The sequence below is a fragment of the Carassius gibelio genome, chromosome A13 (genome assembly GCF_023724105.1).
Source record: "Carassius gibelio isolate Cgi1373 ecotype wild population from Czech Republic chromosome A13, carGib1.2-hapl.c, whole genome shotgun sequence".
NCBI classification, from domain to species: Eukaryota; Metazoa; Chordata; class Actinopteri; order Cypriniformes; family Cyprinidae; genus Carassius; species Carassius gibelio.
In genome coordinates, this window is record NC_068383.1 from 15,874,597 (window position 1) to 15,897,907 (window position 23,311).

At 39.8% G+C, this 23,311-nt stretch overlaps 1 long non-coding RNA gene across 1 annotated transcript; it reads left to right on the forward strand.

The window, feature by feature from the left end:
• Positions 1–9,693: 9,693 nt before the first annotated feature.
• LOC128026293 (uncharacterized) lies at positions 9,694–14,862 on the forward strand. The gene is made up of 4 exons (XR_008186387.1): positions 9,694–10,001; positions 11,056–11,177; positions 11,277–11,377; positions 13,643–14,862. It is a non-coding gene; the product is annotated as an uncharacterized LOC128026293 (long non-coding RNA).
• The last annotated feature ends 8,449 nt before the right edge of the window (positions 14,863–23,311 follow it).

The following is a 23,311-nucleotide window of genomic DNA, read 5'->3' on the forward strand; positions in this document are numbered from 1 at the left end:
ACCTGATCCATTGTCCCATGACTAGTGTAGTTGGAAGCTGGGACAGGTTTGAAATGTTTTCTTTTCAAATATAAAAATGCATCACTTATTCATTACAGCAAAAATGATTTATACCACCTGAAGGTGCAGATAAAAGTTAAACTGTCACATGCAAGGACAGAGAACTACCTCTGAATTTATAACCCACCGTAGGAAAATACAGAAGCAAAAAAGTGAATAAAGCAATAGATTCTTAACAGCACAAGATCTGAATCCCACCGGGTCAGAGAGGTGCAGCGCTAATTAAACTGTCTCACACAGCAGGAAACCGTGGAAACCAGAGATGTGTGAATATGAGAAGGGTCATCGAACATCCGGCTGGCATCAGAAGATGATGGATGAAGTGAGTTTGTGGCCAATATCTGCATTCATTATCTCTGAATATTTACTGCCTGCTTCTCCTAATCAATACATACAGTACACATCCACCACTGGCCTCTCTTTGTTTACCTCTTTCCTTTTTCATCTACTTTCATTTTGTCCTTGTACACAAACAGACACTCTCTGAACTCAGTTTAGATTTTTTTTTTATCAGATTTTTTCTGTCCTTCTTAAACACTCTGCAGGTCACATCACTAAGGTCTGAATGAACAATGGACTCAGGTCCTTTTAAACTAGCATTTCACAAACTTGAGTCTGACTAAACTAGCTAAATAGAAAAGGAGAAAAAAAAACTGTTTGTGACTAAATTGAAGTTTATAATCTATATACTGTATGTGCAAACATGTAATCAGGTAATTTCCTGATAATAAAACTTATAATTTAGAAATTTACAGTATTTGTTTGTTTGTTATGCATGTACTCTGCATTACATGTGCATGGGTCCCTATCTGTCGGTCACTACGAGCTATGTGGAACGACTAAGGGGTCTCACTTGGGAGGCCAATCATCTCTGGGTTTAAGAGGAAACGGCAATGAAAATTGGCTAGTGGATTTTGCATGCTGAGCCACTCCCCGTGCCTACGGGTATAAATAGGCGACAGGTGCATCCACTCATTTAGCCTCAGCTAAAAGAGCAGTTTCTTTGCTAAAAGAGCAAATCACGGATGATTTGCATATTTTTCAAGATGCTGTTTTGTCCGTGACCTAGACCTACAGGCCTATGCTTTGAAGTAGAGTCTCTTCACGATTGGTGTTCGTCTCACAGAGAAGACCCCCGGATATGCTCAGTCAGTGTCGTGCATTCTTTCCAGCAAGAAAGGTTGGAGTGTAGGCTGTCACCCTCCACCTTAAAAGTGTATGTGGCTGCCATTGCAGCCCATCATGATGTAGTTGGTGGCCAGTCCCTGGGGAGGCATGACTTGATCGTTAGGTTCCTCAGGGGTGCCAGAAGGTTAAATCCTCCTAGGACACCCCTGATACCCTCCTGGGCCTCTCTATTATTCTGGCTGGACTTCATAGGGGTCCTTTTGAGCCACTAGACTCAGTCGAGCTGAAGTTCCTGTCTCTCAAGACAGTGCTCCTGGTCGTGCTCACTACCATCAAGAGGGTCGGGGACCTCTAAGCATTTTCGGTAAAGCAGAGGTTGGCCTACTGGATCGTGGATGCCATCGCCTTGGCGTACCATTCCCAAGGCGAGCCGTGCCCCCTGGGGATGAGGGCTCCCTCTACATGGAGTGTGGCCTCCTCCTATGCACTGGTGCACGGCACCTCTCTGGCAGACATCTGTCAAGCTGCGGGCTGGGTGACACCTAACACCTTGGTGTTAGCATGCCTGGAGTCCAGGTCAGCCCCTGTACTGGGCTAGGTGTCCATATGGCTTGATTCCCTATGAGTAATCCTATATGTGTATTCTTCCACCGTTTCCCTCCTGGTAAACCCGTGTCTTCCCCTGACAGATCCGCTCTGTCAGTCTCTTCTGGCAGCTGATCCATCCATACTCTAAGGTAGGACTTGCCTCAGAGACCCATTCCATATGTAGTACTGACCCCTGGTTCAGTCCATATCAGTATCTACACATGTTACCTCCCTACAGGTAGGATGTTGTCTTGTTAGCGACCTTTTTCCTAGGCTCACTTCCCCATTGTTCTGCCAAGCTGAAGGAACATTTGGAAAGCAGCATGGCCTTCTCCAGCAGCAATGTACTCACCCTTTTGGTCCCCTTTGGTACCAAGGTCAATGGATTTGCACTGGAGCTTTGGGAAGGTTACGACCTTAGCGTAGCTTTTGTGATGCCACGGCTTGTCGAAAATTGCAGCGCCACAGGGTTCTAATGGTGTTCAGGTTGTGGCATTTTCCATAGGACCCCATATGTCATTTGACATAACTCGTAGTGACTGACAGAGAGGGAACGTCTCTGTTACATGGATGGAGGGAACAGAGACGTTATGTCACCATGCCACAACCTTGAACCATTTGCTGTTGCTGGGAAACGTTTTTGGCTCCTCAGTGTAAATCCTGATTGAGTGGATGCACCTGTCACCTATTTATACCTGTAGGCACGGGGAGTGGTTCATAGGGCTGTGCGATATGGGAAAAATATCTAATTGCAATTTTTTGACAGATATTGAAATTTGATTAGCGATTTTAAATTTGCTAAGTAAAGCTTCAGCTCAATAATGTCAATAATGTGCAGCGCATTATGAGCATCATTACCCTGCTGAAAAAAAAGGAAATTAAACCAGTGGTTCCCAATCTTTTTCAACTTGCTGCCCACTGCAAAAAATAAAAATAAAAAATGAACTGACCCTGCTAAATGTTGGGTTAATAACTTAGTACCCAGAAGCTAGATTGTTAACTGTATTTTTTTGAATGAACTAGGGCTGTGCTATCGCGATTTCTTTGATAAATTTTGCGATTTTGATTTTAATCACAATTAGGCTCACTATAGTAAAGGTTTAACAAAATGTATAGGCTTACGGCAAAAAATAAATAAATCCCATGTCCAGGGACTTTTTTTATTGTTTTTTGCCATGCATTGTTCATAGAGCTCATTAATTACTCATTAATTGCTCATTAAGTGCCTCAGTTGTTGAAATAGATTTGTTATACATAATACAGGTTCACACGTACTCCGATTGCAGTGTGTATACAGTATGTGTGAGCGGTGCAGAAGTGATTTTATGATGATTTAGATTAATCACACAGCCCTAGAATGGTCTGGAAATGAACAGAAATTAACTCGGGCTGGCACCACTCAGCAAAACGGGAAAACATCCAGGCAGAGTTCGGCAGCGGGTAGACAGTCAGCGGAGCAAGCAGTCAGGAGGGAACACGTTGGCAGCCATTTATGCATGTTTGAATTTGTTGTTCTGTAGCATATACAGCAAAAATATTTAAGATAAATTGGTGGATTATTCTTAAACCAATCAGCGAGCTCGAATAATGGAAGCATTGTAACAGTTTAATTGTAATTTTTGTTCCCTTTCGATACTTCACTCATACTGCGTATGGGGAAAAGCTCCTTTTTTCCTCGATACTGAAGCCTTTTTCAATAACGCAGTGCAACTGCACTGCCATTGGTTTAATCTGTAAACTTTTTTAAACCAATGACAGCGCTGCATAGCTGCGCGAGCCTGTGGCGATGCAGCGCGCCAAAGCCCGCCAAAATGGGCGGGGCGAATGGCTATATAAGCAGGCAATCACCAGAGGAAATCAGATCTTACTCCTTCAGCGACGACTTCACTTCGCTGGATCTTTGCTGAACGCCTTCGCCTGGAACGAGCTCTCGCCGTCGAAGAGGCACCGCAGCGGACCAGCTGAGACCGCCGACCGCCTGCAGCGCCGCCGTTCTTGCAGACAGCCGCTCTCAGCGCCGATTTCGGGCCGCCCGCTTCCCGCTTCCGGCCACTTCTCAGCGATCTCCTGCCGCCATCCGGCGATCGTAAAAGAGCTTTTTCCAGCGGTTTTCACCGCTCTAAAAGAGCGTTTCTAACGCCGTTTTAACGGCGACGGCCATGCCGCGACACAGCTGTGGCACATGCAGAGCCCCTCTGCATGATGACGACGGCTATGGTGAATGTGTTTTCTGCCTGGGTAAACCCCATGCTGAGGCTGCACTCACTGAGACTTCATGCTGCTTTTGTGAAAGCATGAGTCTCGCCTCTCTGCGCTCGCGGATTGCTTTCTTTAATGAAAGCAATCCCGCCCCTCGCGCCCTCCCGTCTCTTTCCTCCCGCGAGCCGGCCAGGAAAAGACAGCAGGGAAGAGGGGCTCAGGGCCCAGATTTGGGTGAGCTCACGCCGGCTCAGCGCCCGCGTGCCTCACCCTCTCCAATGAGAGAGCCGTCCCCTGTCCTCTTCTCACGCCCAGAGCAGCGTCCCTCGGCTGAAGCGAGCGACCTTGTCTCTTTCGGCGGATCGGAGGACGAGGTTCTGAAACGGAGGACTGGGCCGGTGATTCTGACCCCGCCCACTTGCCGTCGCTGGAGCCCATCGACGCCAGAGCTGGGATGGATGCCGAGCTTCTCCGCATCCTCTCCAAGGCCGTTGAGGAACTCCATCTGGAGTGGGCCCCCCCTGAAGAGCCGACACGCAGCAGGCTGGACGAGTGGTACCTGCCAGGACGCCGCCAGGCCCCCCGCCAGCGATCTGCCCCGTTCTTCCCTGAGGTTCATGATGAGCTGACAAAGTCGTGGCGCGCCCCCTACTCGGCCCGCCTACGCACTTCCTCTGCAGCTCTCAGCTCAGTAGACGGCTCTCAGGAGAAGGGCTATGAGCAATTGCCGCCCCTGGACGAGGCCGTGGCTGCTCACCTATGTCCCCCCGCGGCTGTGGGGTGGAAAAATAAGAGAGCCCTTCCTTCCAAGCCCTGCAGGACGACCTCTGCCATGGCTGGCAGGGCCTACATTTCTGCGGGCCAAGCCGCTTCATCTCTGCACACCATGGCCATATTGCAGGTGTTCCAGGCTAAGCTTCTCCTGGATGAGTCTAGCTCTAGTGAACCTGCTTTTCGTGACCTCCGCAGCGCCACTGATTTGGCCCTGTGCGCCACGAAAGCCACGGCCCAGGCCATCGGACAATCCATGGCCAACCTGGTTGTGCTGGAGCGCCACCTCTGGCTCAACCTAACAGAGATCAAGGAGAGCGACAAAGTGGCTTTTCTTGATGCCCCAGTCTCTCCATGCGGCCTCTTTGGACCAGCTGTAGAGGGATTCACAGAACGCTTCACTGCAGCACAGAAGTCGTCCCAAGCCATGCAACACTTCCTGCCCAAGCGCTCCACCTCTGCCCCGAGTCGCCCCAGGACTGCGCCGACTCAGCACCAGAGCAAACCTGCCCCTTCTACCCCCCAGGCAGTGCCCCCTAAGGAGCAGCACCCAGCTCGCCCCTCTAGGTGCGCTAAACCGCCTAGACGTCAGGGCCCCCGGCAAAGGATTACGCTGGACCCGACGCCCTCTAAATCCTCCTGATCGTTGGGGAAGAAAGAGGAAAGGGCAAAGTCCCGCCGCGGCCGGACCACCCCAGAAGCTCTCTCGCCTGTCTGCTGTGCGACCTGGGCCCACTGTTGTTGCGTCCACGCAAAGCGCCGAGAGGTGCTAGGCGGTTGAAGCCCCCACGTCCCCCACGTCGACCTTCACACGGTCCTTGGAGCACTCAAAGGACCTCCCTTTGAACCGCTGCGGTCAGCTGACCTTCGGCCCCTAATGCTCAAAACCGCTCTGCTACTTGCCCTAGCATCGGTCAAGCGTGTTGGCGATTTGCAGGGCCCTCTCGGTGAGCCCTGCATGCCTTGAGTTTGGGCCCAATGACTCTAAGGTCATTTTAAAACCCAGGCATGGCTACGTACCTAAAGTGCTCTCAACGCCATTCAGAGCACAGGTAATTTCCCTCTCAGCTCTGCCTCCGTTGTCAGGTGAGCGAGAGTTGGATTTACTCTGCCCAGTGAGGGATTTGAGGATTTACATTGAGCGGTAGCAGCCGTTCAGGCAATCTGACCAGCTTTTTGTCTGCTTTGGTGGCCGCACCAAAGGGTCTTCGGTCTCAAAGCAACGCCTCTCGCGTTGGATAGTTGAAGCTATCGCTCTATGTTACTCCTCTATGGGCCTTGAGTGCCTCATAGGAGTTAGAGCCCACTCTACTAGAGGGATGGACTCTTCATGGGCCTGGTCTAGTGGTGTCTCTATCAAGGACATCTGTGAGGCGGCCGGCTGGTCCTCGCCGTCCACTTTTGTCAGGTTCTATAACTTGGATATCCCGACCTTGCATGCTCAGGTTCTTTCGGTTTGATACGATGGCCTCTAGCAGACTCTGTCATCATACCACCTCCAGGGAGCTAGCTCCCTCTCAGCAGTGTAGCGTCAAGGGTTCGATGGCTCCGGCCCTCTCACTTATTCTCTGGACCCCAAGGTGTTCAAGTTAAGTCTTGTCGTTCCCTACCGTGGCACGGCGCGGTTGAATTCGTTCCCCATAGGCAGTATGAGTGAAGTATCGAAAAGGAACGTACTCGGTTACGAACGTAACCTCGGTTCCCTGAGATACGGAACGAGTACTGCGTTATATGCCATGCCACGAGGCTGCGGGTTCAGTGTCGTCGCTTCAGTCGTATGACCTGATTTCCTCTGGCGATTGCCTGCTTATATAGCCATTCGCCCCGCCCATTTTGGCGGGCTTTGGCGCGCTGCATCGACACAGGCTCGCGCAGCTACGCAGCGCTGTCATTGGTTTAAAAAAGTTTACAGATTAAACCGATGGCAGTGCAGTTGCACTGCGTTATTGAAAAAGGCTGCAGTATCGAGGAAAAAGGAGCTTTTCCCCATACGCAGTACTTGTTCCATATCTCAGGGAACCGAGGTTACGTTCGTAACCGAGTACGTTATTTAATTATATATATATGAAATTCTGTTATTATGTTATGACTTAGACATTTTTACATATATTAACAATATTATTATTTCTTTCAATAGTAATTGGGGCCCACTTGCAATACCACCGCGGACCAGAGGTTGCAAACCAGTGCATTAAACCGTTACAAAATTCCTTTTTGTTTTTGGCATTATTCCAATAGGAATTACTGTTGTTCTATCCAATACAATTCCCATTATAGCCCTGAATACATACATATATATATATATATTTCAGCAGACAAGATTATAATGATATAACTAATTTTATATATTTTTATATATATACTTTATTTCTTTAGTCAATTATTAAAGTATTACATCTTACACTGTATTTGGGATTTTAAGAACAAGTGGAAAATGTGCTTTCATTCAAGTGAAATTAGCAAGCAGTTAGACTGAATTTACAAATTTACGTTTTAAATGTTGAGCCAGGCGCGAGTCGACGCAGGTTGCCCACATTCATCAAGCCTCATCCATACTGCCAGATGCACTCGTGTAGATCTTGTAGATGCCATTATCCCACTCTGTCTCTCTCCTGCTTTCAGTTTTTTTTTAAAAGGTGGGCGTTTACACAGTTGGCTAGAGCAGAGATGATTGGGGAGAATGGAGGTGCCCTCACTCTATTGGTAAGTAAGACTGTCACTCGCTGGTAGTCATGCATATGCTCTGGAACAGAGTTATATCGCGTTCACATCGCAGGCTTTTGTGATTAGCAAATCGCAACGTCTCAAATTGCGATTTAGATTCTATTTTGATTAATCGCCCAGCCCTAGTGGCCCAGCATGCAAAATCCACTAGCCAATTACCATTAGAATTCTTTTCAGTGTTAATTCTAATTAACACTGAAAGTAAGGCTACATTCTTATTTTGTAATATGACAACACTTATGGTTATTAAATTACTGTGAGATGCAAAGCATATTATTCCTGTTTTTGGTTGTCAATTATTAATATTTAAGTGTTACACACTAGATGGATTTACACATTTGAAATAAAGTACTGCGCTTTTATTTGTACAGACTGCTCACACATTGCACAAGCATTTTGTGCTCTGTCTGAAGACAGTTAATTAAATGTAAAATTATATATTTTGACATTATACCACATACCAGGGCCACTGACCAATCAATTAAATGAGGAGAAATAGTACTTGATTAAAATTGATATATACATTTATAATTTTGAGGAGATAAAAAAAAAATGTCATAAAACATGACCTCCGCTCTGACCTTAACAATGGCATATTCTTCTCTTCTTTCCTTCAACATCATAGGTGTTAAAAGAGTGTGTAATTGCATAAACGAAGTCATTTTACAATTTTTACTGTACTAAGGGTCAGGTTACTGTCATAAAGATGAGGTGACATAATGAGCATATTAGCCATCCTTACTGATTTCTCAATCTCATTTGCGTTTTTAAATAGCTACAGTGGCACATGCAAAACAATAAAATTAAATTAAAAAATCATTCATGTTCATGATGAAAATAATAAGTCTGCTTGATTGCTACAGTGAGCCTGTAAGTTATCACAAGTAGTACATTACTGAAATATAACTAACCACCGGCAATGTGTCCTGAAGGAATTCATGCTTCTTAGACATGTTAGTAATACTTACATTGAGCCACTATGGTTCTGTCACAACCACATGGACTCTATTTGTGTTTTCACCTTTCCAGCCTCAGTTAGTGGTTGCCATCCTTTGCTATTGTTATTCATTTGATTATGTTATAGGTGTGTATTGTTATCTTGTTTATATTAGTCCAGTTCTCTGTGTGTTTCCCTTGACTGGTTTTGTGTCAATAATATTAAATTATTATTGAAATATATACTACTGCTAAACAAATAAAATAGATTAAAATAAAATAACTATTATTATTATTATATCTGGTTTCCAAAAAAGTAGGTAAAGTACACTAAAGATCTGTAAAATATTTACTTTAGACAAAAAAAAAAAAAAAAAAAAAAAAAGAATCACAGTATCTTTGAAAATAATCACAATTAGATTTTTGCAGTGTACGATTTTCTAAAATGTTTACGATATACATGACTTTGCCTGTAGATGTACAAATGGTTAACAAGTTCTATGTGGGCAAGCCAAATTAAAGTTTACAATTTATAAAATCATACAGATCCGTTATTTACCGTATGTTTGTGATTTTATCAAACTGTGCAATCCAAATGTGCACAAAGATAAAATAACTACGCTGCAAGAATTCTAACTTCCTATGAACTGTAAAACACTCCTCTCTCATAAATTCTCTTTCCCTATATGTCTGCTCTCTCTGTTCTGCTAGCGCAATGAAGGAGAAGTGCTGCACAGGAGAGCGGAAGTGTCTCTGATCACAGGGGCTCAGTTATTAGCTCTCCTAATTGTCTCTTCCTGGCATGGGGGAGGTTACCACGGCAGCCATTTCCACAGCAGCTGTCACCACTTGGCGGGAGAATAAGTGGAAACATAGTGTGAGAGAGAGAAGCAGGGGTTCTTGACAACACGATACTCAGCACTCAAAGAGGGAAACAGAGGAAGACTTAGAGCCACAGGGCACTGCGTGAGAGAGACAGGATAAGGCCAGGAGAAAGTGAATGAGTGAAAGACTAAAACGTTTCAAGCTTAGTCCCTCCCCTCTCTCTCTGCCTCCATCACTTTCAACTTTATTATTATAGAGTGTGTGGCTGCTTCATCACACAGCATCAGTCCAAAAATACGTCATGATGAGGAAAAAAACATATATAAGTCGCATTTATTTAGAACCAAGAGAAAACATTACCGTCTCCAGCCGCAAGAGGGCGCTCTATGTCTTCAGTGTAGACTAAAGGAGCACTGATCAGCATAGAGCGCCCTCTCGCGGCTGCACTGTAAAAAATTATTTAGCAGTTTAGTTGTTTCAATGAATTTTTTTATGTTGACACAACTTGCAGTTACTGAATTTTTTCATTCAACTAAAAATTTTAAGTTTTCAGTGTCTCAACTAGTTTGAAAGTTGACTGAACTAGGTCATTTGTCCTCATAACTTAAAAAAATTTGTTGACTCAATTCAATAGCAATATCACGTTCACAACATCACTTATCGCGAGATCTCGTCATTCTCCTGAATGCTGTTGAAGAGAGAAGAAGGTCGTCAGCCATTCTAGTCAGTTTCTCCTCAAAGTTTGGACATTTGACTAGAATACAACTTTGGTAAGTAAAATATTCGTATTTATTGGCTTAATGTGTAAAATTACATTTGTTGTCTCAGAAGAGTAAGTATTGTTTAAAGAGTCGTATATTCTGTATGCAAGTTTCTGTATGTAAATGTTCGTTTCGCGGCACTCTGAAGCCTCAAAATACAGGCGGTTCCACAGTATTTTCCTTATAAATATTAAAACAGATATGCGGGACAGCGGAGCTAAACTTATGTGGAGCACGATAAAAATACAGTTTGTATGTATTATTTGAGCCCAGGGCTGAGTAGAGGCCGTGCAAACAGAGCGCGAGAGCTCAACGCGGATCACTGTATGGATTAAGAACGGCGGGAATAAAAAAAAAAGGAACTGCTCTAAACCTGACAGCGTAATACATTCGTCAGAATATACATCGATGAAACATTAGGAGAAAAAAGAAGATTCCTACTCGAACTGTGTCTTTTCTGCATGTTATAAGGGAAACAAATGAGCAGCATAGATGAGCACCTCCCTCAGAGTTCTTCTGGAGCGCGTAACTTAACTTAACGTTACATTTGATATCGCTGACATAAGCTTAGTTCTGATGATTTTTTTTTACAGTCTACGGTTCAGATTAAGTTCTGAAGGTAGCGTTACAAACTCTTCTTTCAGTTTTCTGAAGTAACGTTAGTCATTCAAGTGCCTCGCTAGAACCTAGAACCCAGTGTAATGCTGCGTGAATATCTGTTTTTATATAGTCTATGGTGAATATACGGTCATAAGTAAATTGCGTACGTTTAAATCTATATATTTTAGATTAAAAGTAATAATATCATATATCTTGTATAAATAGAGATACAATAGCGATCGACACAAATGTGTTAAATTTCCTTTTATTGTGTTATAATTATGTGTTGTGTCATTTAAAAGCATTGTCTGGATGGTATAGTTTGTCTTTGGCATTTAATACAAACTTGTCAATACATTTGTCTTTCTCTGTAAAGATTTATTTATATGTATGTTTATTATTTTACAGTGTTTTAACATGTTTTTGTATTTTTCATGTTTATGATATTTTTGAATGACTGAAGATTCAGCGCAGAATTCAATAATCCTGTGGATGGACCGCAGCGAGTCCTTTTGCAGTTATCCATCAAAAAGATATGCAGACATAATGGAAATGGCATTTACATTGTAGAGCTTGGACGAAGTTGTAAGTAAATTTATTTATTTATAAATGCACATTTATTGGAGTCTATATGCTTTACAATTGTAAGGCCCTGTTTAATGCATCCCTTTGTTTTTATTAAAGCACACAGGCTCTGCGCAGGAATTCATCAAGGACATGACTGCTGGGATTACGCTTGTGGATGACCAATCTGAGCACCATCAGTCTGCAGTGATGTGATCCAGGTAAAAGAAGAAGAAGAAATCTGGGTGATCTGGGGTTGTAACTCGTTGTTAGACGATCTGGGACTGGGACTAACAGAAATAAACTAATTCAGGTTAAAAACAACTTGAGGTTTAGTAAATGACAATTTTCTTTCTTTTTCTTTTTTGGGTGAACCCTTTACGAAAATGTAGATATTTGCATTGGAAAACAGCTTCAAATTTTAGAGAACATAATTTGACATTATTTTCCCCAGTTTTATTCCGTGAATTTTCTATAATTGGTATTTAAAATGTCTTTATAAAGTGTGGAATTTATCTTCATAAAACCACCAGAAACCCTGTTTATGGACATAGCCATTCTTTTTTATTTTGCTGAATACTGTTTTGAATCCTGAAAAATGTTCAGTTCTAGCATATTGGCCATTAGCAACTTTGCTTAAAGGATTGTTTCACCAAAAAAATTAAATTAGGCCATGTTTTACTCATTCTCAAGGCACCCTATGTGATTTTCTTCTTTCAGACGAATCTGATCTGAGTTGAATTTAAAATTGTCCTGGCTCTTCCAAGTTATTTAATGGCAGCAGACAGGTGTGTTTTTTTTCTCAGCAGTCCAAAAATAGTCAAATAAAATGCACCCATCCATCAATAAAACGTGTCTCATGTGGCTCTGGGGGGTGAATAAAGGCTTCCTGTCGCAAATCGATGCACTTTTTGTAAGAAAAATATCCATATTTAAAAAGTTGTAAACACTTTTTTTTCTCTTCCACTGACTATCATACGTGCAAGCCTAATTTTGTGATTGGCGTATTGTTGTCTCCTCCGCTCTTCCGTGTTCGTCACTAATCACCGGTGCATGCATGACCCCTATGTCCTATTTTCATCCACCCGGAATGGCTCTTATGAAAGTGAGAGAAAAGGGTTTAAATATGTTTTGAATAACATTTTAAATATGTATTTTTTTTTTATTACAAAAACACATGGATTCGCTACAGGAGGACATTATTCACCTCTCAGAGCCATGTGAGATACTTTTTACTATGAATTGATGCACATTATTTGATTACTTTTGGACTGTTGAAAAAAACACCCACCTATTGCCATAAATATTTTTTTATATAATCCGACTGGATTTGTCTGAAAGAAGAAAGTCATACACACCTACGATGCCATGAGGGTGAATAAAACATACATGGTTTAACCAACCCTTTAGGGCCATTTCATAGTCAACGCATCTGTAGGCGTATACGTGTCTGTATACGTGTCCCCGAGGCTAAGCATAGTTATGCTTCGGCCGCCATTATGCGTCGGTGCGTAGCCAAATGTGTCGTCCTAGTTTTTGATACGCGACGTGCCGATTCACGCAATACTATGCGTTGTCGGTGGGGGCGACATTGCAAGTATTGTACATTAACTCAAGTATATTGTGTTTACAAAAGAAGAAGGTATACAATGAATTGAATACAATGGCGGGCGAAGAGGAAAAATTATACGAACTTATACATATTCATCCACATTTATATGATAGTTCATCAGCAACAGAATACACTCCTCTTCAGTTGCCATTGTAATCTGAATATCACGTGACCCGACTCTACTAATATCACCCGACTCTACTACCCCCTGTTGCGTGACGCTTGCGTTCACTGTTTAGACTATGAAAAGGAGTGCGTCGCTCGCATTTCTTGCTAGCGTTTCCCGCGTTGACTATGAAACGGCCCTTAGGAGTCATGCTTTACTATGAACATGCAGTGCAACAGACTATTATTTAAAAGGAATACCTATTTACACCAATATATTTTCTGATCATTGTATAAATGGTGTGACAGATTAGACACTTAGAATCAGATTAAGAAAAAAAAACTGAATGTTGTATTGGTTTGTCACATTTTATGTCATTCAGAAATCATGTAGAATACCAGTGAAGAAAATAATTTCCCCCCATTTTTAGAATAGTTGGTTCTGGGGGTGTATTTTACACTTATCTTCCAATGGGATTTTAAACTCTTTGTGTTCAGCAGAACAAAGAATTTAGTACAGGCTTTTAACAGTTTAATACAGGAAGTTATTTTGAATGTTTCTAAACGAAACCGTTGAGGAGCACCATTTAATTTTGACTTTCATTTTTGGTTACATTTTTCTAAATATCTTCCACTTGAAGGTGAATTACACTTTGCATTAATTGGTAGCTGTGCTTTTAACACAACACACAACTTTAATAGTGTATGTACATATGTGTGTTCGTTTATAAATTTATTAAGTAATGTAATATTTTTTTTCTTTTCCCAGCCATCCAGTGACATTAAGGATGTTGAGAAAGAAATTGAAGAGGGCATTCTGATTGTAACTGAGGAACAGCAATGTGATGTGCTTCCCAAGGAATAACCAACATTGGTCTCATTTGGACATCCTGTCATCACTGACATCTCCCATGTCCCCAAGGCATATGGACTCCTAATGGGTCTGTATGCAGTGAACATCCACCACCTCCAGCGCATTAAATACACCATTGAGGCTCTGCAAAAACTTGTGAAGACCAGCTGCTCCCACCGTGTGCTCGCTACAGCGGCAGGAACTGTAGGTGTGGGGGAGTGAATGTCCAGCACTCTCTCCACCCTCAACACCACAGATAAGGTGTCCTTGAGCAAGGCACAACTTCTCCCCGGGTACTGCAGCATAAATGGCTGCCCACTGCTCTGGGTGTGTGTTCACGGTGTGTGTTCACTGCTGTGTGTGCACTTTGGATGGGTTAAATGAAGAGCACAAATGTATGTCATGTCACTTTCACTTTTCAGTGTTCATGATGTGTCCATCGGCTCCACAGCACTCTTTCTTAAAAAGTAGTGTTTTTTTGTTTTTTTTTATAAGGAAAGGTTCTTTTGTGCCTTTCACTATATAAAATGTACATTAAAGTTTACATGTCATGACTTGGAATATGCATGTTCTCATGTAAACAAATGTTTTTTCACCTCTCATTTTCTTAAACAGTATGTACATATTTTCAGTATGTAGCATTATGATGGGGGACGAGTTTGGAAACTTTCAAGATCCTTCTGATGTTAACACCTCTGTCTGGTCATGTGCTATGAAATTTAGAATCTGACTGTTTAGATCTTTGTGCTTCCATGTGCATTCATTCCATTTATATCTTATTATACAGAAGTACAGTACACTCATTTTTTGTAACTAATTGTGATATTATATTACATATATCTTGGTTTCTCATTTTGACCATGACTTGCATTATGGTGGGGGGAGTGCATGTGAACTTGTGCAGGGTTAATATGCAGAGTTCAACCTTCTGATTTTCATATTGCGTTATGAAATTAAAAACAATCCCTGTGGTTTTGATCTGATGAATTGAAATGCAACTATTTGTTTCTCAATCCCATGCCAATGTTATTTATTATACATCACACTTTCAAGTGTCGGTTCAGATCTTTAGACATGTGTTTGTTTTTTGCATTTTTTGTTTTGTTAGGGTTAGGGTTAGGTTTATCAGTTGATGTGTTGACAGCAAATTGCTTGTTCAATTTAAATGTGAATGAAAGTGTTGTCTCTATCATTAAATAAATTACATTAAAAAAAAGTGTTTTGTCATCTTTATTTAAACATTTAAGGCAGTGGAGTAACATTTGTTTATGATTATTGATCGAAGTAAAAAAAAAATCCCTGTTGACACAACATGATTTAGTTGACTGGACTAGAAAATAATAGTCAAGTCAACTTAAAGAAATTTGTTACCTGGACTAACTCCACTCTAGTTTGAAGTTGTTTCAACAAGATTTTTTTTGTCAAGATAACAAAAAAATTTTAGGCAGCGGGGTAACAAAATATTTTTAGTTGACTCAACAAATTCTTTTTTACAGTGTGGAGACGGTAATGTTTTCTATTGGTTCATTTCTCTTGGTTCATTTTTCTCGGTTCATGTCAAACTAATTTTGATAAATAAGTCGCACCTGACTATAAGTCACAGGACCAGCCAAACTATGACAAAAAGTGTGACTTACTGTATAGTCCGGAAAATACGGTATTATTGTAAATTATTCAACAAAAAATGTATAATAACTGATGACAACAAGACTTATTACTATTATTAACACTAATAACAAACAACAACATGTATCATTATTATTATTTTTATAAAAGGATTTAATAAATAGTAGTACAATAATAAGACGATTTATTAAAAATATTATAGTACTGAAACTATTATTAACAATAAAAATAGCAAAACAGGAATAGGAACTGACAACAACAACAGATAATTATTATAATATATTGAACAAATATACATCATCATCATTATTGTTATTATTATTATAAACACAACAAAAACTATTATTAACAATAATAAACATAATAATAATACGATGTTTAGGTTCAACAAGTCCACCAAAATATGCACATCATTCTGAGTAAGAACTTGAGAAGTCTAGAAGCAATTCTTATTTCAAACAACATGGCATTTGTTTAAAATTCTGTGGTGCACACACAATGTGTTCAACAGCAAACATGCAGAGATTACAGAAGCTATGTTTATTGTCGAGCATCCAGCAAATGTTTTCACATGAGCGCTTTCCAAAAAGTAGATGACAGTAAGAGCATCCACCAGGGTAGAAATATTGCCATGTTGGAGTAAAAGAGCAAGATGGATCCTCTGATGACCTCCGTAAGACATTGATGTATCTCAAAGCTCAAACACAGGGGAACAAAATTAACAAAATGACAATTCACATGCTTGAACAAGCCGCGGTTAATCTGGTTAAGGCCAGCATTCATGTGCAATTAGTTTCAGCGCTCCATATCGCAAGGAAACATTAATATCAACGCCCGTAGCACTGCTCAATTTGAAGTCATTTAACAGTCAAATCTTTGGAACTGTAATATGGCCCTCAAGCTGTTCCTGAAGGCAGAGTACATGTGCGTCTTTGTGTGAGCAAGTGTGTGTGTGCGGGAGTGCAAAGAACATACGTCACTTTGTAAATCACATAATTTGAGACTCTGACTATTCACAGAGCTTGTGTACAGTATTTGCATGCGTTACAATTTGCACCTTCCACTTCTCAATCTGTGACCATTCATTCTAAAGTCAACATGAAGCCAAAATTGACTTTTCATTTTCTTACACCACATCCCTTGTTTTATTCTGAGCAAATTCATTGGCGCATGTTATTACATGTTATTCCTCGTTGATTATCTAGCTTTACTTGGAAATGCAATTACAGTAGCATGTGTACGGTAAGGTTTTCAATGCATTTCAACTTCAAACTGTCTTATAATTTATGCTTTTCAAGATTACTTTTATTAACATTGTAAAATGAACTACAGTACACAAAGAGGAGTACTTAAAAAAAAAAAAGAGAGAGAGAGAGATCGTGACATAGCTGTTTTTGTCATGGTCATGTTAATACCTTTATGTTCTCTCACATCCACTTGAGCAACATTATCACACTCCAAGCTATCCAATCGTGAAATAATTACTGCTTCATAAAAGCTCAACCTATCCACGTAACCTTCGCAGAACAATAAGATCAATGATGCACACACATGCATACACAAAAACACAACAGGAACATCTGAAATTGAACTTAAGAGTAATAGAACATAAGAACAGAAACATGTTGTGTATCTTGTATAATGGATGAATTCTGAGCATTATATGCTCAACGTACACACACAGACATATATAAACACATAAACACACACACACACACACACCAACAATGTGTTTTCTTAATAGAGCTTGACATTTTTGGAGCTTTCTACAACAACAAAATCACAATCACAGCCGATAAATGTACATCAGAACAAAGAGTGAACATAGTAAATGGTACGTTGTGAGTGTTTCAGACAAAACAGACTGAATATATATACATAAAGTGCAAGGATGTATTAAATTGCTCAAATGTGACTGTAAAGACCTTGACCTTTTGACGTTGATATTTTTGGAAACAATTGCTACAACAGATTAAAGCCATTCTTTTAAACATTCTATTCATCAAAAATCGTGGAAAAAAAGTCGTAGTTTACATAAAAAATATTAAGAAGCAAACAAAAATATCACAATTTCCACAATACCACCAAGCAGCACAACTGTTTTCAACACTGATAATGAAAATAAATGTTTCTTTAGGAGCAAATCAGCATATTAAACTGACTTCTGAAGGATCATGTGACACTGAAGACTGGAGTAATGCCTGCTGAAAATAGAAATTAAACTACTATTCAAAATAAAATATATGCAGCCTTGGTAAAAAATAAAATAAAAATAAAATAAAAAACTTAATGACCCCAACCTTTTTACTTTTTGCATCCAGACACACATTTCAGTCCAAGGAAATGCAAGTATTGTACACTTAACTGAACAAAACAGATGTTTAGTATAAGCTATAGACTCTGTTATAAACAGTGCTGATAGTTTTACGCAGGTGATTAACTGACTCTTTTCATAGCTTCATTCTCTGGTGTTCCTGATTTTATCATCTATCAAATCTCATTTGCCCTTTCCCCTGTATGAGTGATTGTATATTTGTTTGTTCATTTGTTAGACTAGTTTGCATTGTGTTGTGCACAAATTACATGAGTTTTTGATTGTGCCTTACAAATCAATGTCCCTTTACGATTCCGATTTCGCTACATACTCTAATGCATTATTTTCTGTGGCCACGAAAATATCCTTTCTTAGAGTTTATATGAATGATGGCAATTTAATTCTGCTACAGTTACTACTGGAAGCTCATATAAATAATTGTAATTAATCATAATTAATTGTAATTATTTATATACATTTCCCTTTTGAGCGTAAATTTGCTACAAAGTCTATCAGCTTATGCAATTCCTTCATAGTAAATTCCCTCCTGAAAATCACCATCTGGCATCTTGAGTGTTTCTTGCTACTTTTACCAGGCACTCTTAACTTCAACTAAATGTAAGCTGATTTATGACTTGTTGTACAGTAGATCCTTGAAAATCATGTTACGATTGTTTTTGCTTGACACATTTTCATCTGTGCATTTGTGTTTGAATGACAGTGTAAAAGGTGGTGACAGTGTGAGCGGAGTTTAAACACAGGCCAGTGTGCTGTAATGACAAGCGCTATTTAACCACAGATCATTGCTCCTGTTACGCACTCTGCTTCTCTATTTTTGCCCACTTTACATGCACGCAACCTCAAAAGTCAATCGGGTACTGAGAGCAGGCACCTGTTATATTACATACTGAAAGTTTAGAGGGAATAACTTGGGCTGTCTTATGCATTAAGCATAAGCTACTCTCTGATATCAGCACACCACAGCATTCCTCTCTAAATCTATGTAAGGCTTGGGGCACGACAGAGCCGAACCTTTCATACACAAATTAACAAAGAATAATCCAAGACCAGGGGATGATCAAATCATTGTTTGTTTATGCATCAACATGACAAGGTGCTATGAAAAAGGGTTTTCTTCATCTGTTGAATGCTCTTCAGTAAGAGAACCAATTCCCTCTATGAACACTTTAATAACACAGCTTTCATTTCCTGAATCAGGCAAACCTGAGCTCTGCCATTTATTCTCCACAAGTAGGATTGCAGGGTTCTGATCACTATCGCTTTCTGATAACTCAAAAGTGGAGGAAATGGAGAGCGTTTTTACCTTATACCTGGATGATGCTTTGTAAAGCAATTAAATTAATAAATATATGAAATAAAACAACCAAGACAAAAAGCTCACAAAATCTTCACAGACATGATTTCAAAGTGACATGTTTTATTTCTGGGCCACTAGAATACCCTCTTCTGGTCAGAATAACTCAGTAACTCATGCCATTGACTGAGTCAGTGTTGCTCTGATGGGCTCAAACGAAGCAAAAATGTTTATAAAGAACACAAGAAATTAATATTTGTTGTTAATATTCAGCAAGGATGCATTCAATTAATGAAAAGTGACAGTATAGACATTTGTAAAGTTACAAATGCCGCGTTTCCACCGCAGGAACTTTACCCAGGAACTAGGGACTTTGGCCTGGAACTCGGTGTGTTTCCACAGCAGGAACCAGGAACTAAATAAACTTCCGGGTAAAAAAAAAATGCCCCTCGGAATGTCCCTGCTGGTGGTACTTTTTTAAAGTCCCGGAACTTTCGGGGGCGGGACTTGAGTGCTAAACATCCTGATTGGTTGAGTTCAACCACCATTTATTCGGATCATTTTCAAAATATTACTGTTATTGTGTCATGAAATTTAATTTTAAAAGTATTTCAGGCGAGAATGTAGTTGTTTAAAACTCAAATCTGTGGTTTATTTTAAAGACAGTGCCTATTTAAAAATGTGTTTCGCCGATCTTGGAGACTGTGAGCTCCAGTCGATCAGCGGGAGCTCAGTCCTCATGTATCCGACTAGAGCACTCTCAACTCGTCTATACCTTCTGGTATGTGCCGCTGGCTTTGATGTCTCTTTAGTGGTTAAACAAAATATTATTCGTTTTGGGTAAATCTAACAGGTTATCTTTGGTCTGTATTCAATTTATCTATATGTTAAAATGAAAATAAAAAAGGCAGATTTATATAATATTTTGTTTCACTGTAATGGCTGTATATATACACAACCCTGAACTAAGTACATTTCTGCAGCTGTTATTATGTTTAAATGAAAACGTTCGTCGCGGACATCAAACTCCCTAGTCGAAAGTGCAAAGTCTGAACTACCAAGGAGGATGCACGTCCAAAATCAGCATACTTTGTGAGAAAGCGCGCAAACCTACGTCAACTGTCTATTTGCCTAATTTTCCCATTACTTTACACCGCGGTGGAAACACAGAAAGCAACAGGTCTGTTCCTGGGGAAAAAAGTTCCTGGTACAAAATGTTCCGGGTGATTTTGGTGGAAACGCGGCAAAAAAGGTGTCTATTTCAAAGTTATTTTGAACTTTCTTATGCATCTAAAAATCCTGCAAAATAATGCATCTCGGTTTTCACAAAAACATTTAGCAGCACAACAGTTTTAAATAATATGAATGCAAATAATAAGGATAAAAAGAAATACCTCTTAAGCATCAAATCAGCATATTATGATGATTTATGAAAGATCACGTGACACTGAAGACTGGAGTGCTGAAAATCACAAGAATAAATTAATTTTAAAACATAAAAAAACAGTTACTTTAAACTGTAATAATAGTTCACAATATTACTGTTTTTACTGTATTTTGTATCAAATAAATGCACCCTTGGTGAACATGAGAGATTTCTTTTAAAAATCTAACCAACTACAAACTTTTAAATGGCAGTTTATATGTTCTTGCCAGTAATTACTATGGATGATAAAACTTATAAAAGGTATAATTTTTGGTTTGAGTCTGTTTTGAAATGTGCATCCATCTGCCCTGCTGTGACGGTGACTGCTATGCTTCCTAAATTATAGATTGTTTCTAAACCACAAACAGTGCACTGTGATGCTTTTTATTGTTGTAAAAATGATTCAATTGGGGCAAATGCAACATTTAAATTTTTCATCGACAACTCTTTTGTTTCTTTGAATCTGCCATACTTCATGCTGACTGAGAGCAGGCTTCCATTCACACTGCTCACTAAGCAAACGTGTAATTGAGCAGACAGCTCTGCTCCCCTCTTCTGTCTAAGTCTTTTCTCTGTCATCTGAAAATCTCCTATGTCAGGTTAAGGAGGCTGAAAAGAGAAGAAATAAGTTTATATTTGCAAAACAGGATGTGCCCATTATGCCTAAAAAGAGGTGACAAAACCTAAAGACATTGCATAAGAAGAAATACACCAGTGCACAATTATTGATTTTAAGTTAGATAAACCATCTGTTTATCAAATTAAACCAGTACTGTTATTGTTAACAAAAAATTTTAACTTTAAAAATATATATTTTTGATAAATAAATGCAGTTGATGTATTGCAGTAAGCAGAAAATAGTATTTCTATCTCTCATGTTAAGAAAACGCTGCGTAGGTGCTTTCTTGTAACACCACAAAAACAGTTAACATATCAAAATAACATAACTTATATAATAAAGGTGTATCGTTACACATTTCCCACCAATCCTGTGAAAACTACTGCACACAAAGTTTTTTTTTTTTCATTTGTTATTTAATATCATGAGATGGCGGAGCGCAAGAAAACAACGCAATATGAAGCTATTCACTTAGACAATCTTGCTCGTCTTAGTCTGCTCAATCGTGGGGATGTCAGTGCCCTAAAAGATGTTATAAAGGACTAATTCACATCCAGAGATGAAGGATCGGATGATGAAGTTACTAAAGAGGAGGAGTCTGATGATAGTCTGTTATATGCACAGCTCGCTTTTATAAATGTAAACTATAAAGGTACACTATTCATGCTATCAAAACATATATGGGGTGATCAAAAGATCAGAGACTCTGCCCATCAAGATAAACAAATGGAAAACTGTCCTATTCAGGGTAACGTTAATATGTTTGTGTAAGGATGCAGTATAGTGCTCCTGACTAGGGTTGGGAACTGAAAACCAGTTCTAATTCAGAACCGGTTCTGTTTTTGTTTTAAGATCCAGAAGCAAGAGCAATTTCTAAGTTTCAGTTCCGAAATGTTTCTGGTACGACACGTGACCAAGCGCTGTGAGCAGCCTTGCGCTGGTGTTCTGATGATTCAAAGTGTCCCGTAAAGGATGATATAAAACAAGTAACAGAAACGCCGCCCTGCCTCTTTAATTACTGAGCACATTGTTTCCACAGATTTGCAACGACGCACCATGTCTTTACCCGCCGAACACGTTTCCCACGACTGTACACGCACTCGAGCCTTAGATAACCGTGCACGTCGTTTTGTCTGACTGTGCATGTACTGGCAGTGCGAAGCACCTGCCACCACTAAATTACATTATATTTATCCCATATTGTCATTAATATACATACTGACTTCAGCTTGGACCACTTTATAAATAGACTGCTATTTTTATGTAAGTATGAGGGTTAGATTATTTAGAATGCAGGCCATTTCAAGAGTCATAAACAAAGTGATAGAAAATATTTATTTTCATGCATTTTAAATGTTTAAAAATGTGGAAACCACTCATTGCATCACACCATCTCCTGACTGCATTATTATTTTTAAAATAGGGGCTTCATGAAGTATGTGTATACATGGTTATAAGTATAACAGTTTATATTTCATTTATTTAGGGAAATGAACAAGTGTCTTAAACGTCAAGGGACTATTTGGCCAACCAGCTTATTCCTGCTTGAAAAGCTAACTGTTATGGATAGTGTAAAAAACATCAACTTTGAAGTACATGCTGATTGATAGACTAGAATTACTCAACATTACTTACTACCTTCCAGCAACACCACATTCAGTGATGGTAAAATAGTAAAAAACATAATAATAGTTCATTTAAATGGAACTGGAATCAGAACCTGAAAATTTGTATACTGTAATACACAGGTGCTTCTCAATGAATTAGAATGTCATGAAAAAGTTCATTTTGTTTCAGTAATTCAACTCAAATTGTGAAACGTGTGTATTAAATTCAATGCACACAGACTGAAGTAATTTAACTCTTTGGTTCTTTTAATTGTGATGTTTTGGCTCAACAAATTAGAATATGGTGACAAACTAATCAATTCAAAACAGAGGTAAAAGTTTCCTGAGCCTTAAAAATCTCTCAGTTTGGTTCACTAGGCTACACCAGTGGCGGCTCCAGACAATTTTGATTGGGGGGGCAATGGCCCCCCCATTGCCCCCCCAATCAAAATTGTCTGGAGCCGCCACTGGTGTAGCCTAGTGAACCAAACTGAGACAATTTTGATTGGGGGGGCAATGGGGGGGTCCTGGTCTTTTCAAGGGGGGTCTCATGAAAACCAACAAAAAATACAGTGGACATGGCTAATAACTGCATATTTCTGCTACTAAACAACAAAAACACCTTTGCAATGTAAACAAATGGCAGGCTACATTTGTTATTCATATCCTTCACACTGC